This window comes from Rhinatrema bivittatum, chromosome 1 (assembly GCF_901001135.1).
Source record: "Rhinatrema bivittatum chromosome 1, aRhiBiv1.1, whole genome shotgun sequence".
Taxonomy (NCBI): domain Eukaryota; kingdom Metazoa; phylum Chordata; class Amphibia; order Gymnophiona; family Rhinatrematidae; genus Rhinatrema; species Rhinatrema bivittatum.
The window spans coordinates 424498220-424511157 of record NC_042615.1 but is presented as its reverse complement, the minus strand read 5'-3'; the positions used below and the strand labels follow the sequence as shown (position 1 = coordinate 424511157).

Here is a 12938-nt window from a genome sequence, read left to right as displayed (position 1 = left end):
GCAGTGATGTGTTAACCGCCCTGTGTGAGGCTAATATTGGAGGACTATGGAAGTTTTCCAGTGAGGCCTGCACAAGAAAGGAGTCAGACGGAACATCCTAAGGAACCCATGGAACAAAAAGGTTTGCCTTTAAAGTTACTTGAAAAACCTTCGGTAGTGACTCTGGAAACAGTGTGGAGTGCTCTAACTTTGCTTGAAAATGCAATTCTGTCTTTAACCACTGTGATTAAAGACTCACAAACACAGTTAAATGCTGTGAATCCGGTGGTCTTGAATCATATAAATAAGATCCAAGAGATGGATTCGCAAATCCAACAGATTAAATCTGTGCAAGCAAATTTAATACAAGGAGATTCAAGAATTGAAAAGCGGATGGAGAACCTGGAAAATAATGCACGCTATCTATAATAATTTGCGGCTACTTAACTTTCCGAAATGCAAATTAATTTCCCCTAAAGAGCAGTTTAAAAAGTACTTACAAGATGTACTGTCTTGGCCTAATGGAGAAATACCAAATATTACAAAAATTTATTTCTCCAATGACCAAAGACAAGATGGTATGAATGTGAATACTCAAGTGGAATTGCCCATTAAGTGGAATCCCCATTAAGAGATTTATCTGGTTTCTTAGAAACTACACAAGAAGAACAAGTAGAAAAAAGAGGGACTTTAATTGTTAGATTTATGATACCTACGGAGCGTGATAGTGTGTTAAGATTATTTCTTAGGAATCGTAATAAAATGTACTTGGGGGGAAAAAATCTGGGTTTACCCTGATATAGTGAGATCCACGCAAGTACATCATACAACGTTTTTGGCACTGTGTTCCAGAGCTCGCCAGATGGAAGCTTTAATAACTATAAGATTTCCCTGCAAATGTATTATGAAAGTAAATGATGCACATTACGTTTTTATGGAACCTGACCAGTTAGAGAAATTTCTAAATTCACGTGGGGATAATGGGGAGGATTCTGTTAGAAATGCCAATGTGTAATAAGTACCGCAATTTCTCTTTCCTGTTTTTTTGAGATATACATAGTATGATTGCTCCATTTTCATTTTGTTCTCCCCCATTTGCATAGTAACTGCAGGAATAAGTTATGTATTCTACTTCTAGTGGTTTATTTACTGGAGAAATATTTGTAATGATATTCCCTGGAAATTCCATGACATGTTGATACTGTCTTTTGTTTATTATAAAACTCAATAAAGATTAAATAAAAAAAAAAGAACCACTGAGGTAGTCATGGCTGAGCCTTAATGGAGTCTGATCTAGAGGCCAGCCAGTGTAGCAATATGCGATACAGTCTACTAACCAGATGGTCAACATGCACTTGGAAACTGCTATGCCTAGTCTGTTAGGATCAAGAGAGATGAAAAGTCACAAGGCCTGACCATAAGATTGAGTTCTTATTAGATAGTAAGCCAAGGCCCTTTTGTGGTATAATGAATGAGGGCTCTCTCACCTTCATGTGCATGCGGCCTTGGAAAGAACGTGGGTTACACAATGGCTTGATTAATATGAAAAGCTGAAACTACACCACACACATGGAAAAATTGCATGTACAGTAAGTAATGCACAAAAGCCTGAAGCTGACTCTTCTAGCCCACATAAAAGCAACCAGAAATAATAATCTCTATGTGGGGAACGTCAATGAAGTCAACTCGAATGTATATTAAGAAAAATAATTTAAAAATTAATTAAAAAATAAACAAACTCCAGTGGATCATAAGAAGCCTACATAAGCTGCGCCAATACCCCATTGTGATGCCATAGCACTGGTGGCTTCACTACTGGAGGCCTCATATCATAAGCATTTCATGAATGGATATTGGTTTTCCATCCACCTGAACATGGGAAGCAACTAAGAAACTAAAATGTGCTTTGACTGATGAGGTACTGAGACCTGAGGAACAAAAAGAGAACAAGTACTAATGTAACTGCCATGATTCTTAAGTGAATGGGTCCAGTGAGCTATCTTGACACCAAGATGAAAAGCATTTCTATTTTAAATTGTACATTCTTCCAGTTGAAGGGTTCCTGGTGGAAACCAAAACATCTTCAACTTCCTTGGATAATAATAGGGAAGTGAGAACTCAACATCCACGCTGTCAAGTTTAGAGAGGGGAGGGTTCAGATGAATCAGAAGCCCTCTTCATGAGTTAATGTCAGATCAAACAGAGGTTTAAGGCTAATGGACAACTGGACGAAGTACGAAAACCATATTTGTCTGGGCCATATTGGAGCAATGCGTATCAAGCAGGCCTTATCTTGGAGCACTAACTGCACCGTTCTTGCTATCAGTGGAAGTGGTGGAAAAGTGTACATGTGATCTGCATCCCATTTGAGTAAATAAACATCTGGAGCAGATCTATATATGCTTTGAAGAATGGAGCAGAATTTTTCCAATTTCCTGTTTGTCTTTGACACGAATAAATTGATCAATGGACACCCCCGAGATCAAATAACCTCATTGACATTTTCTGATGCAGAGCCCATTTATGAAGACAAAACACTCTGCTGAAGCAATCTACCGATGGGTTGGAGATTCTGGAAATGTAGGTTCCCTATAGGAAGGCCTCATGGGTACAAACCCATTCCCAAATTCTTAGAGATTCTTGGCAGAGAATGCCTCTTTGCTTGTTGACATAGAACAAAGCTACTTGATTGTCAGTCTGGATGAGAATTCTCTTTCCCTGAAGGGGATTTAAAAGCTGTTAAGGCAATTATGATTGCTCAAAGATCCAGCAGATTGATTTGAAACAAACAGTCATTCTGTTGACAATTTTTGGGTTTGTAAGGAACCCATGTGCATACTTCCCAGCCCCTGGAGGATGCATTCATTGCCATTGACACTTGATAGGGTAACAGTCAAAGGGGAGCCCTCATCTCCAGGATGTTCAGGTCTAGCCAAGTGTGGAGTGACCTCTTTAATTCTGCCAAAGTTTCACCGGGGATGATAAGGGCTGAAGTATCTGGTCTCACTGAGTGCAGAGGCTTCACTGAAAAATTTGTATGTGGAGGCAGGTTAAGGGAACCACATGAACCACCGCCACCATGTAGCTGAAAATAACCAAACCTTCCCTAGCTTGGACTTGATCCTTTGGTATCAGCCATTGGACCAGGGATCAGAGGCAGCAAGCTCACTCTGCGGGAAGAAATGCTCTTTCCTCCACAGTCTATCCATGTTCCTATGAACTTGATTCTTTGGGATGGGACAAGGTTTGATTTCCTAAAGTTCACAATGAATCCTAGTGACTGAAGAAATTGGATCATTCTCTGCAAGGAGAGAAACACCACTGTTTGGTGTTGTGAGCGAGGGAGAGTGGTCGCTTGTTCAGGAGTGTGCGCCTCCTTGGACCACAGTATGACCCCAGAGGAGAACCCAGGGCATGCGCTATGGCAGGCGAGACGTATCCGAGCATGGGCAGACAAGCTGAAGACTCGGAACACTCTGACCTCTGTTGAACCTGAACACACCAGAAGAAACCCAGCAACACAATGCTGGTCTCCGGGCTAGCCCTCCAGCCACTCGATAGCCCTTTCGAACTGGCTGCTTGGGAACAGCAGGTGCGACAGGACGGACAGAGGTTGAGGATAGATGATGACTCGGGAACAAGGACGAGATGAAGGCACTTGGAGCCTTGGATGAGACATAGGCACTTGGAGACTCAGACAAAGCACCCTACACAGCCCCCATGGGCTGGTTGTGGACCACACTGTCCCACTGCGCGTCCTACACAACCTGAAGAGGCTGGTTGTGGACCACGCGGAGAGTGGGATGAGTACAAGACTGAAGCTCAGGAAGGAGGAGGAGGAATATGGGCAGTGCTTGAAGGATCCAACTGGAAAAGGGCTCCAATGACCGGGAACAGGTCACCAGATCAGAGATGGATTCAGGTTTAACTCACAGGATGGTCATCTAGAGACTGGATCTGGCAGGAAGAGACAAGGCTGGAACACCCGCAGCCAGGAACTGGAGAATCAGGAACCGAAGAGACTGGAACATCTGAACAAAGACGCAGGATCTGTCGAGAGACCAGGAACACAAGACAAAGTTAAGGGAGTTCCCACGAAGGACAGAAACCCTTGAAGAAGCGAAGATGGACTTCTGAGCCTCCTGGAAGAAAGAGCTGGAACGGAATATCCAGGGGCCGACAGCTCCTTGTAAAGGTCACAAGGCACTGGAGAAGAGCCCTTTTATAGGGCTGCAGAGGCAACGATGAAATGATGTCATCCAACAGGGCCGCGGGGCCTTTCCTGCCGCAGGCCCTTTAAATACTGTAGGGAGGCATGGCCGCATATCTAGGGGAGAGCCAGGGCCAAGAACAATGGCAGCAGTGTCCTAGCTACGAAGAGGAGGTTGGTGACGGCACTCCTGCCGCGAGACGAAAGCGGTCGGCGGCGGCACCTGGGCTGCGAAGGAGAGCAGTGACGTAGGTGGCCTGCAGGCCGCAAAAGGAGAGGACAGTGGTGGCACTCCTGCCACAAGGCAAGCAGTGATGTCGGCAGCCTCTGGGCCATGAGGGAGGAGATCGGCAGTGGCACTCCTGCCGCAAGGTGAGCACCATATTGGCAGTGGCTCCCCCGCTGCGGGGAGAAGCAGGCAGGCCCCAACGGCAGCACTCAGCTGCAGAAGGGAAACAGCATCAGGCTGCAGGGAGGTGAAAGGCTGTTCGCGGTTGGGCCCGCAAGCAGAATCACAACACTTGGGAGGATCCCATCATTAGCCAGTCATTCAGGTAAAGGAAAACACAGATGCCCTGGGGACAAAGATGTGGTGCTATTATCAGTAGGTACTTGGTGAAGACCCTCGGCACTGCCAAGAGCAGAAAAGAAAGCATTCTGTAGTGGTAGAGAGAGGAATCCACAAAACATAGATTGTGCCAATGGGAGGAATTGATGGCTTTGTGGGCACATGCATTTTTCAGATCAACGGCACACATCCAGTCTCCTGCTTGAATGAAAGGCAGGATGGTGTGGAGTTCATTTTGAATTTCTCCCACTACAGACACGTAAATCCAGGATAGGCCTCAATCCCCCATGTTTATTGGAGATAAATAAATAGTGGGAGTAGAACCCCTTGCCATGTTAGTTGGGAGGCACAGGTTTTATTGCCTGCTGGGTGAAGCTGAAATCAAGTGAGACAGATCCAGACTGAATCTGAATAATGGGGTGGTGCCCGAAGACTGATGTGCAAATGGTAACCAGGTTCCACAATCCTTAATGATCTTTCATCATTCTTCCAGGAAGAGGTGCATTCTTTTAATCTGGTGGAGTTGGTTATCAAATGTGATCACTATTGAAGGCTTTATTTGACTCACATTTGCCAAAGCTTCCAGGTATAGTATGCACTGCCTCTTTGCATACATTGGGACAGACACTGGCTACTTATTTGTTCCTCAGAGGCCTCCACCATTCCTTTGGATTTTTCCAGTTTTACGACAACCTAACCAACTACAAATGAATACAAACCAGAATTATTTTTTAATCAGGTATTTAATGTGGTATAATGGCTGACGTTTGTGTGTGGGTTTTTCTTTTTTTGTTTGAAAACCATATTCTGGTATTACAATATTATGTTAGTTGCCAAAAGTATAAGGAGAGTGAAGCGTGAACAAAATTTATTACCAGTATTAGCCAAAGTAGGGCAGTGTTAAGGACTGAATGTAAAGCAGGAATGTGCTCTATCGCTGTATGTCAAACTGCTCATCTGGAAAGTCTTAAGAACAAAGAATAGCACATTATTCTGTCAGGCTTAACATGGGCAGAATAAACATTAAAATTATTTTACATTTACACTAAACCTTATACCACTTAAAAGCCAAAATGTCTTTTAATGTTTTGTTTAGTATGTTTTGGTTCGGGCATTTACAGGATGTCCCTCAAGCAAAAGAGTAAACGGTTTACAGTCAAGGACACGCCTGACACGACACACACCGTGGGCTGCCTTTCATGTTTAATCTCTTCGGGTATTTATATAACTACACAGTGCATTTGGGTTTACAAGATGACAGCTCTCATACCCTAAATAATTGTGAGGCTGGAAACTGCAAGCAGAGGGTGGACAATTTTCCCAGCGGTTTAAGAAGGTAAAATAATAATAATAATAATAATAAAACATGTTACCTGAGCTAATTGCATAGCAGCTGTGAGGTGCTCGTGTTTAGCATCTAAGCCACGTTGCGATGAAGAGTTCCCAGGTGGGGGCAGGAAAGGTAAGCGTGGACAGCACCTTCACATCTTTGCACGTACTTTTCCAGCAAACATAACTCCCCGGGGAAAAAGCAGGGGCAAGTGACTGCGCATACTCTATATCCACCGCAAGTGTCACAGAGAAGTAGGTTTTTGAAACTTGGTGTAGAGTCTCTGGGTAAAAGTGTGCATTTTTGACCCCGGTGCGGACAGTTTGAAAATGGTTCCCTAGATAAATGGCTGCAGGCACCCCCCTACATCCATGTGGTAGGTCTGAAATGCGCTGGAAAATGTCATTTAAAAAAGACATTTTAGGGTACTTTTTTTTGGTCTGGCAGTTTTCTCCTGCTCCTCTGGACTTTCAACTCAACTGGAACAGGCGTCTATGAGGATTATGGCCCTACTTGAAGGCGTTTCCACCCGTATTGCATAAACGCCCCCACAGTCCAGCCATTGCAGCTAACAGCCTTTGGCCTGGGGCCAGAGACTGTGACTCCCTCAACACGTCTACATCCCAAGTCCAGCCAGGGGCAACACCGCTGAGAAATGGCCAAGACTCCCTCCCATTCCTGGGGCTGTGAACGCAGCCCTGGCCAGCCCAGGGAGCAGAAGACCTGAACAAAGAATCAAACCCAGCAGTACCACTGAAAGCTGAGGAGCTGGATGTGTTGCGGAAGGAATGCAGAACCTAAACTCTTGACTGCAGCGGCTGAGAATTTGAACATCTTTACAATGCAGACAAGCAAGCCATGAGAACTGTATACCGTGTACGTTTTCATACACCATTCTAGCCCAGAACATACCTATTCCAGTCCCAGCTTTCTCGTTTGCCAATGGTAAGAAATATCTTCTAAAAACCAGGCTGACACAACCACCAATATGACTCAGAAAGCTGGAATCTGAGCCATGGCTTCCAGAGGTAAAGTGCTATTATAAATACCCAGTGCACCTGAACCACTAAGCAATATCACTAGTGCTGGCCCTTCACATATTCCACGTGTTTCAACAATGAAAACAAGAGACTTCATGAATTTATAGGTGTTTAGTTCACAGAATGGCTAAAGTGGTGTGGCTGTGCAAATGAATTACATGTCATTAGCAAGATAAATTACCTGGATTACAGAAATAATGTTGCTTATTTGCTGAGGCATGCTAATCGATTTTCCACTGACATGCCCTTACACACAAGCCAAGCACTGACAGCCTTGTTCTAATTAATTGTTAAAATCTACACCAAGCCTATTCATCACTAGGACAGTGATGGGCAATGCTGCACAAAACAGAACTTAATCTAACATACAGGGGTGTGAAGCCTGCAATTACAATATTAGACTCCACCATGGGAAAATAAAACTGAAAAGCTACAGTACTGTAAGATAGATAGATAAATGATAGCAGGGTAATTTGTTTACTATAGAACTCTGATATCAAAGGAGCACCTTCAGTTTGTTTTCCCAATAATACTTTTCCAGCTGTTTGCTTCTCAAGTTTTTTGGTTTTTTTGTTTTGTGTTTTTACAATTCAACTTTATTTCTGAAAAAAAATAAAAAGCATGACCAAACCAGTTTCCAACCCAAAACAAAGAAAATGCTGCAGATTGATGGCATTACTAAGTTTCTCGAAAGGTCCACACATTATTAGCATGATCAGCATAAATACAGCATAGCTCAATTTTAAGTTTAAGGAGCATATTTTTAGATGGATGCCTGATCTCAACTTTCACATCTATTTATGTATTTTCTGAACTGTGTTTCTTTTAAGGCTGCCCAAGAAGGACAAATAACAGATTAGTACAATACTAATTCATCTCCCTTCCTTTGAAAAACCAGCACTGGGATTCAAAAGCCTTCTTTGCAGCACTGAGCAATCTCTGACATACCCTACCATAACAAGTCATCCTGCAATCTGTTGCAAGGCAAACAGAGCCCAGCGAGAGAAAAATAAGTGCCGTCTGAATGTGTCTGAACAGAGGAAGGAAGAGTTTTGTTGCAGTCTCACTCCGGAGAGAAAGGCCTGCCTCCCTGACAGTTTAAAACATCAAAACAACCTATTTTCATTTATCATTGCAGTGTATGTAAAGACAGCATTACTTCTTCATATGGCACTTTTAAAAATCTGAGATCAAAGATATTAAGAGGCAGCAATTGTCTAGTAAGTGCTCTAAGGGCTTGTGTTAAAATATGCAGCAACCTGGAGTGCTGGATCTCCAGGTTTCCGGGCAGGAACTGAGATGTTGGCACGCTCTATTGAAGAGCTGCATCCATTCATCCATTCTCTTGCCTGTTCAGTTTTATCGGCCCGGCATCTAGTTTTTAATGAGATGCGTTTTACAAATGGGTAGGAGAGAAACATCCAAGTTTGATAAAGCAGAGAGAAAACTGACGCACATCGTGGGCGCCTTTAAGAGGGTCATCCCCCCCCCTCCCCTCTTTCTTCTACGATCGCCAAATAATGAGACCGAAGATTGGGATTTCCTTAATTTATTTGATTCTCTTAACACGTGGGAGGGGTGAGCATAGGTAACCTGAACAGTGCAGAACTATGCCTTGAAAACTGCAGCAAGAAAGTCAGGCATATCGTGTGTGTCCAATGGACCTGATTTACTGAGGCTCTCCCCCCGGCGTCTACGGGGATTGGCTTAGCAAATCCATTTTATCGCACCAGCTTCGGGGAGGACCCTACTGTTAATTTCAGATTCTGTGGTTAGGAAAACACCTGATCTCCTTGCTCCATCTTCTCTATAAGTTTTTTTGTAAGCGAAGTCAAAGTGTAACTTTCTACTAAAAAAAATGCGTCTGCGATTATATACTTTTTCTGCGCGTTTTCCACCTTTCATGCTACCTTTCAACCCCCTGCATGAAGGCATCGGAGACACAGAACCCTTGACGGCTACACTTAAGAGCATCTAGCATTTGGTGTTTCGTTCGTATAATCTACATCGAAATCAACCTGTTATCTACGCACTGTCCCAGTTCTCTCCCCATGATATGCACACAGCCAAGTACTTCCAACTTTCTGCCGGCTGCCGTGATCCTTAATACACAGGTTTATATAGAGTCGAGGTTGCAACCCCCGGCCCCTTTGCACACTTCAGAAAATCCGAAAAGTGCTGCAAGAGCGGAGAGCATGAACAGCACCTCTAAGCTGCTGTTTCCTACCACGCACCAAGTCATCACTGCTCAAGGGAACAGTACATCGGAAACCACTTTTCCGTGTCCTTGGGAACAAGCGCCCTCGCCTCCTCCTCCTTCCCGGCTCAGGCTTCTATTTATAGAGAAGCCGCGGCGCTCAGTCCCACTTTGTGACAGCTGAATATTTTGACCAGATATGGTTTTCACTGCACAATGCAAGCAGAAAAGCGCACAAATAAAAATAATTAAACAAAAAAAAAAACCTGAGAGGAGAGAGAGTAACACACACACAGTAAATTTCTTACCTGCTCAGCTGGGGACCCGCTCCGGGGGAGTAGGCAACAGAAAAGCGAAGATTATTGCTTCTACTTTCCCTGCACGTCGAGGTGCTCGGCTGTTGTCCCGTGCCCCAGCACCATTGTCACTCAGATGAGGTCAGGGTGGCTAGCTCCTCCTCGATCCCGCCCCCAACCACCTTCCAGAGACCAGACGCCTACCCAGCGGCCCCAACTTCCGTCAAGGAAACCTGAGCTACGAGCAGGGGGGGGGGGTGGCCGAAAAGCTCCAAAGCCTTATATCGAGAGGTGGATTGGTCAGGCTGTCCTGGACCTGTCACAGTACAGATGCCGTTTCCATGCATGCATGCTGTAAGGGAAACTGCAGAATCAGCTGCAGCACTGACATTCGGCCCGGAGAAAAGATGACCTGACCATCCATCCTTGAGGCTGGATATTGTTTAGACTGGGACTGTTGCTAGGATAGTGAGTAATCCTGTCCCACATACACAGTCTAGTTTGGCACGCACACTTGTTTACATTAGGCTATAAAAGACAAACAGCTATGGCTGAAAAACGGGGAGAGTGAGAAACTTGCTTTTACTTTGCTGGCATGCAAAGTGATGCGTGTCCTTTGTAGACGTACAAAGTGACGGGACCCCTTTTGCCTGTGGTGGGCTCTCTCTCAGTCAGGCGGATGAAAAGGGTGTTGTGAGTATTGGCCGAAATGTAGTGCACGAATACAGATGTATATGCTTAGCAATATGTTTTAATGCTTAGAACTGTATATCTTAATGCTTAGAATTGTTAAGATTGTATATCAATAAACATATTATTTTACTTTTACCTTATTCTCGCTTACCTCATTCCTTACATTTAGCGACGAGGATGGGATGGCTTTATTTAAAAGGAAAACAAAGCAGCCATCCGAACCTGTTACCCCCGTGGATGTTAAAATCCAGGCACAGGAATGGGCAATGAATATGGGATTGGCAGAGGCATGGGATGTAGGTGGCGAGCCTGTAGATATTGTAAAGAAGCTACAAGAGGTCCCAGTAATTAAAGGGAAAGAACTAGGGACAGTAGGAAGAAGTGGTTGAAGAAAAGTTCAGGGTCCTCCGGTGGGAACTTGGAACCGCACTGTGCACTGATGAGTGGCGCAGGATCTTTCCCGTTGATAGTTACGGGAAATGAAGTATGTGTACTGTAAATAAAGCTATATTTTCATTATTGTATATCTCCTATCTTGTATCATAGTGTGTGTGTGTGTGTGTGTGTGTGTGTTTAGTACTGTGCGAGGTCTGCCTAAGAAAGAACAAAAGAAGGGCAGAAAAGAATCTGAAGGGGCGGAGGTGAAAGCCCTAGCACAAATTCCGTTGGGAAGATGTAACCTACTCACTGCTGGTCAATGAGTGGGGGTGTAATATGGGGTTATGTGAAAATTGTGATAGAAAACTGGGCATAGAACCCCACAAGATGATGGATATATATATATATATATTTTTAACGAGTTCCTATAGTTGCAGGGAAAGAACTAGCATGCATTGCCCGGCAGGGATGGATATTTCTTACTGGACATAGGAAAGGTCACTTAAGGGTTAATGAGTTGCAGTAGCAACTAGCCGCAGCCCAAGAAGAATAAGAGATATGAAGGCAGCATAGAGTGGTGTTGCAATGTCAGTTGCAGCTTTGTAAAGATAAAGCGAATATGTAACCAGTGGTGGCAGAGAGGGCAGCCGTACCGGTAAAACAAATACAGCGTGGCGCAGTGAGCCGGGTTACATAGAAAGTGAAAGGAAATTAGTACAGCAACTTCCTGGATATCCCGGGATGGGAGAATAAATCATATAAAATGCTATGTGAAAACTGAAAATCAGTGGTGAAAGTTTTATATGAGCCTTTAATTTGTGTCTGTGTATTCCTTGATCTTTTACTGTGAAGGGCTGATTTGTTTATGTTGGGAACGTCTAGCTTGTGTTAAGAATTTTTCTTGTAATTTGCAGAAAGCAGGATAGTGCATAAGAAAATCTATTGAGTACAGAATATTCTGTGTGTGTATTTAACTTTAGCAATATGTGGCATCAGAAGGTGTCATTTGTTAAGAATCACAAGGACACTAAACTAGAATTAAAAGCAGTAGATCAGCACAAGAACAGATTCCTAAGTGGCAGTTTCAGTTTTACGCTCCCATTACTGGACTCTAGCATAGCTACTATACAACAAATTAATTTCTAGTGTTAAGTTTAGATTCTGATTTGCTGGACAATGCACTTTCTGGTGTTGAAGTTTAGAACTTGATGGCAGTTAAGGTTTAACGGCAGAGATAATTACCGGAGAGAGGAGGGGGTCGACGAGCGAGAAAGAAAAAAAGGAGAGGTTGAGTCCGCATGGGTGAATGAAGAGAATGTGTTTTTTGTTTTTCCCAAAAAAAAAGACAAACAGAAAGAAAAATTGTTTCGTTTGTTTAAACAGAACATTATTGGAAGTTAGTTGATGGTGTGCGTATGTGAATAAAGATAGAATTGTGGTATGTTAATTAAAAGGAAGGAAAAATCCTTGGCGTTCAATCACTAGTGGGGGTTGGTCAAAGGTTTAGTACTCACACCAGTACATTTACTCCCTAGGTTTGGGGTTTTTTTTTTCTTGCAAACAATCAGGTCTATCCAGTACCGAGCGGTAGGAAGAGCTGCGTTAGTGCCTGCGGCACCCGCGGTTGCCGCACAGACAGTGCAGCTCACCTACCGCTCAATCCTGAACAATAATTTTATTTAAATGTAAACCGCGTCCGTGAAGCCTTAGGCCCGCGCAACCCATTTTACTGGATAGAGCGCCTATACAGTATCCTGGGTGCGCGGGCCTAAGGCTTCACGCCACGCTGGTATCTGTCATTTCAAATGTCATTTGAAATGACAGATACCAGGACGTCGGGACTGCCATTCTCCCCTCCCCTCCTCCCGAAGCAGGGCGCGAAAAGCAGCCTTGCTTCGGGAGGAGGAGAGACACTGACAGCGGCGAAGCAAAAAAAAAAAGCGAAAAAACCAAAAGCAAAAAGTAAGTCGCTTCGCCGCTTCACTCTTCCCTCCTCCCGGAGCAGGGCGCGAAAAGCAGCCTTGCTCCGGGAGGAGGAGAGACACTGACAGCGGCGAAGCAAAAAAAAAACCAAAAGCAATTTTGGTTTTTTTTTTCCAAAAGCGACTTACTTTTGGGATCTGTCAAGATCCCAAAAGTAAGTCGCTTTTGGACGCCTGCACAACTTACTTTTTTGCAGCAATCAGCAGGAACACGATCGTAGCTCCCGTAGCTCCTCCCGAGGAAGATGGCCGCCTGCACGGGGGA

General features: G+C 44.1%; 1 protein-coding gene across 2 annotated transcripts in view; it reads right to left on the bottom strand.

Annotated features, from left to right (window-relative positions):
• TMOD1 (tropomodulin 1) overlaps positions 1-9755 on the bottom strand; it is a 196022-nt gene extending 186267 nt beyond the window's left edge. The window contains exon 1 of one of the 2 annotated variants that reach the window (XM_029603559.1): positions 9633-9755. The gene's annotated coding sequence lies outside the window, so the exon portion shown is untranslated. The remainder of the gene's footprint in view (positions 1-9632) is intronic. The other variant, XM_029603569.1, reaches the window with a different exon arrangement.
• Between the last annotated feature and the right edge of the window lie 3183 nt (positions 9756-12938).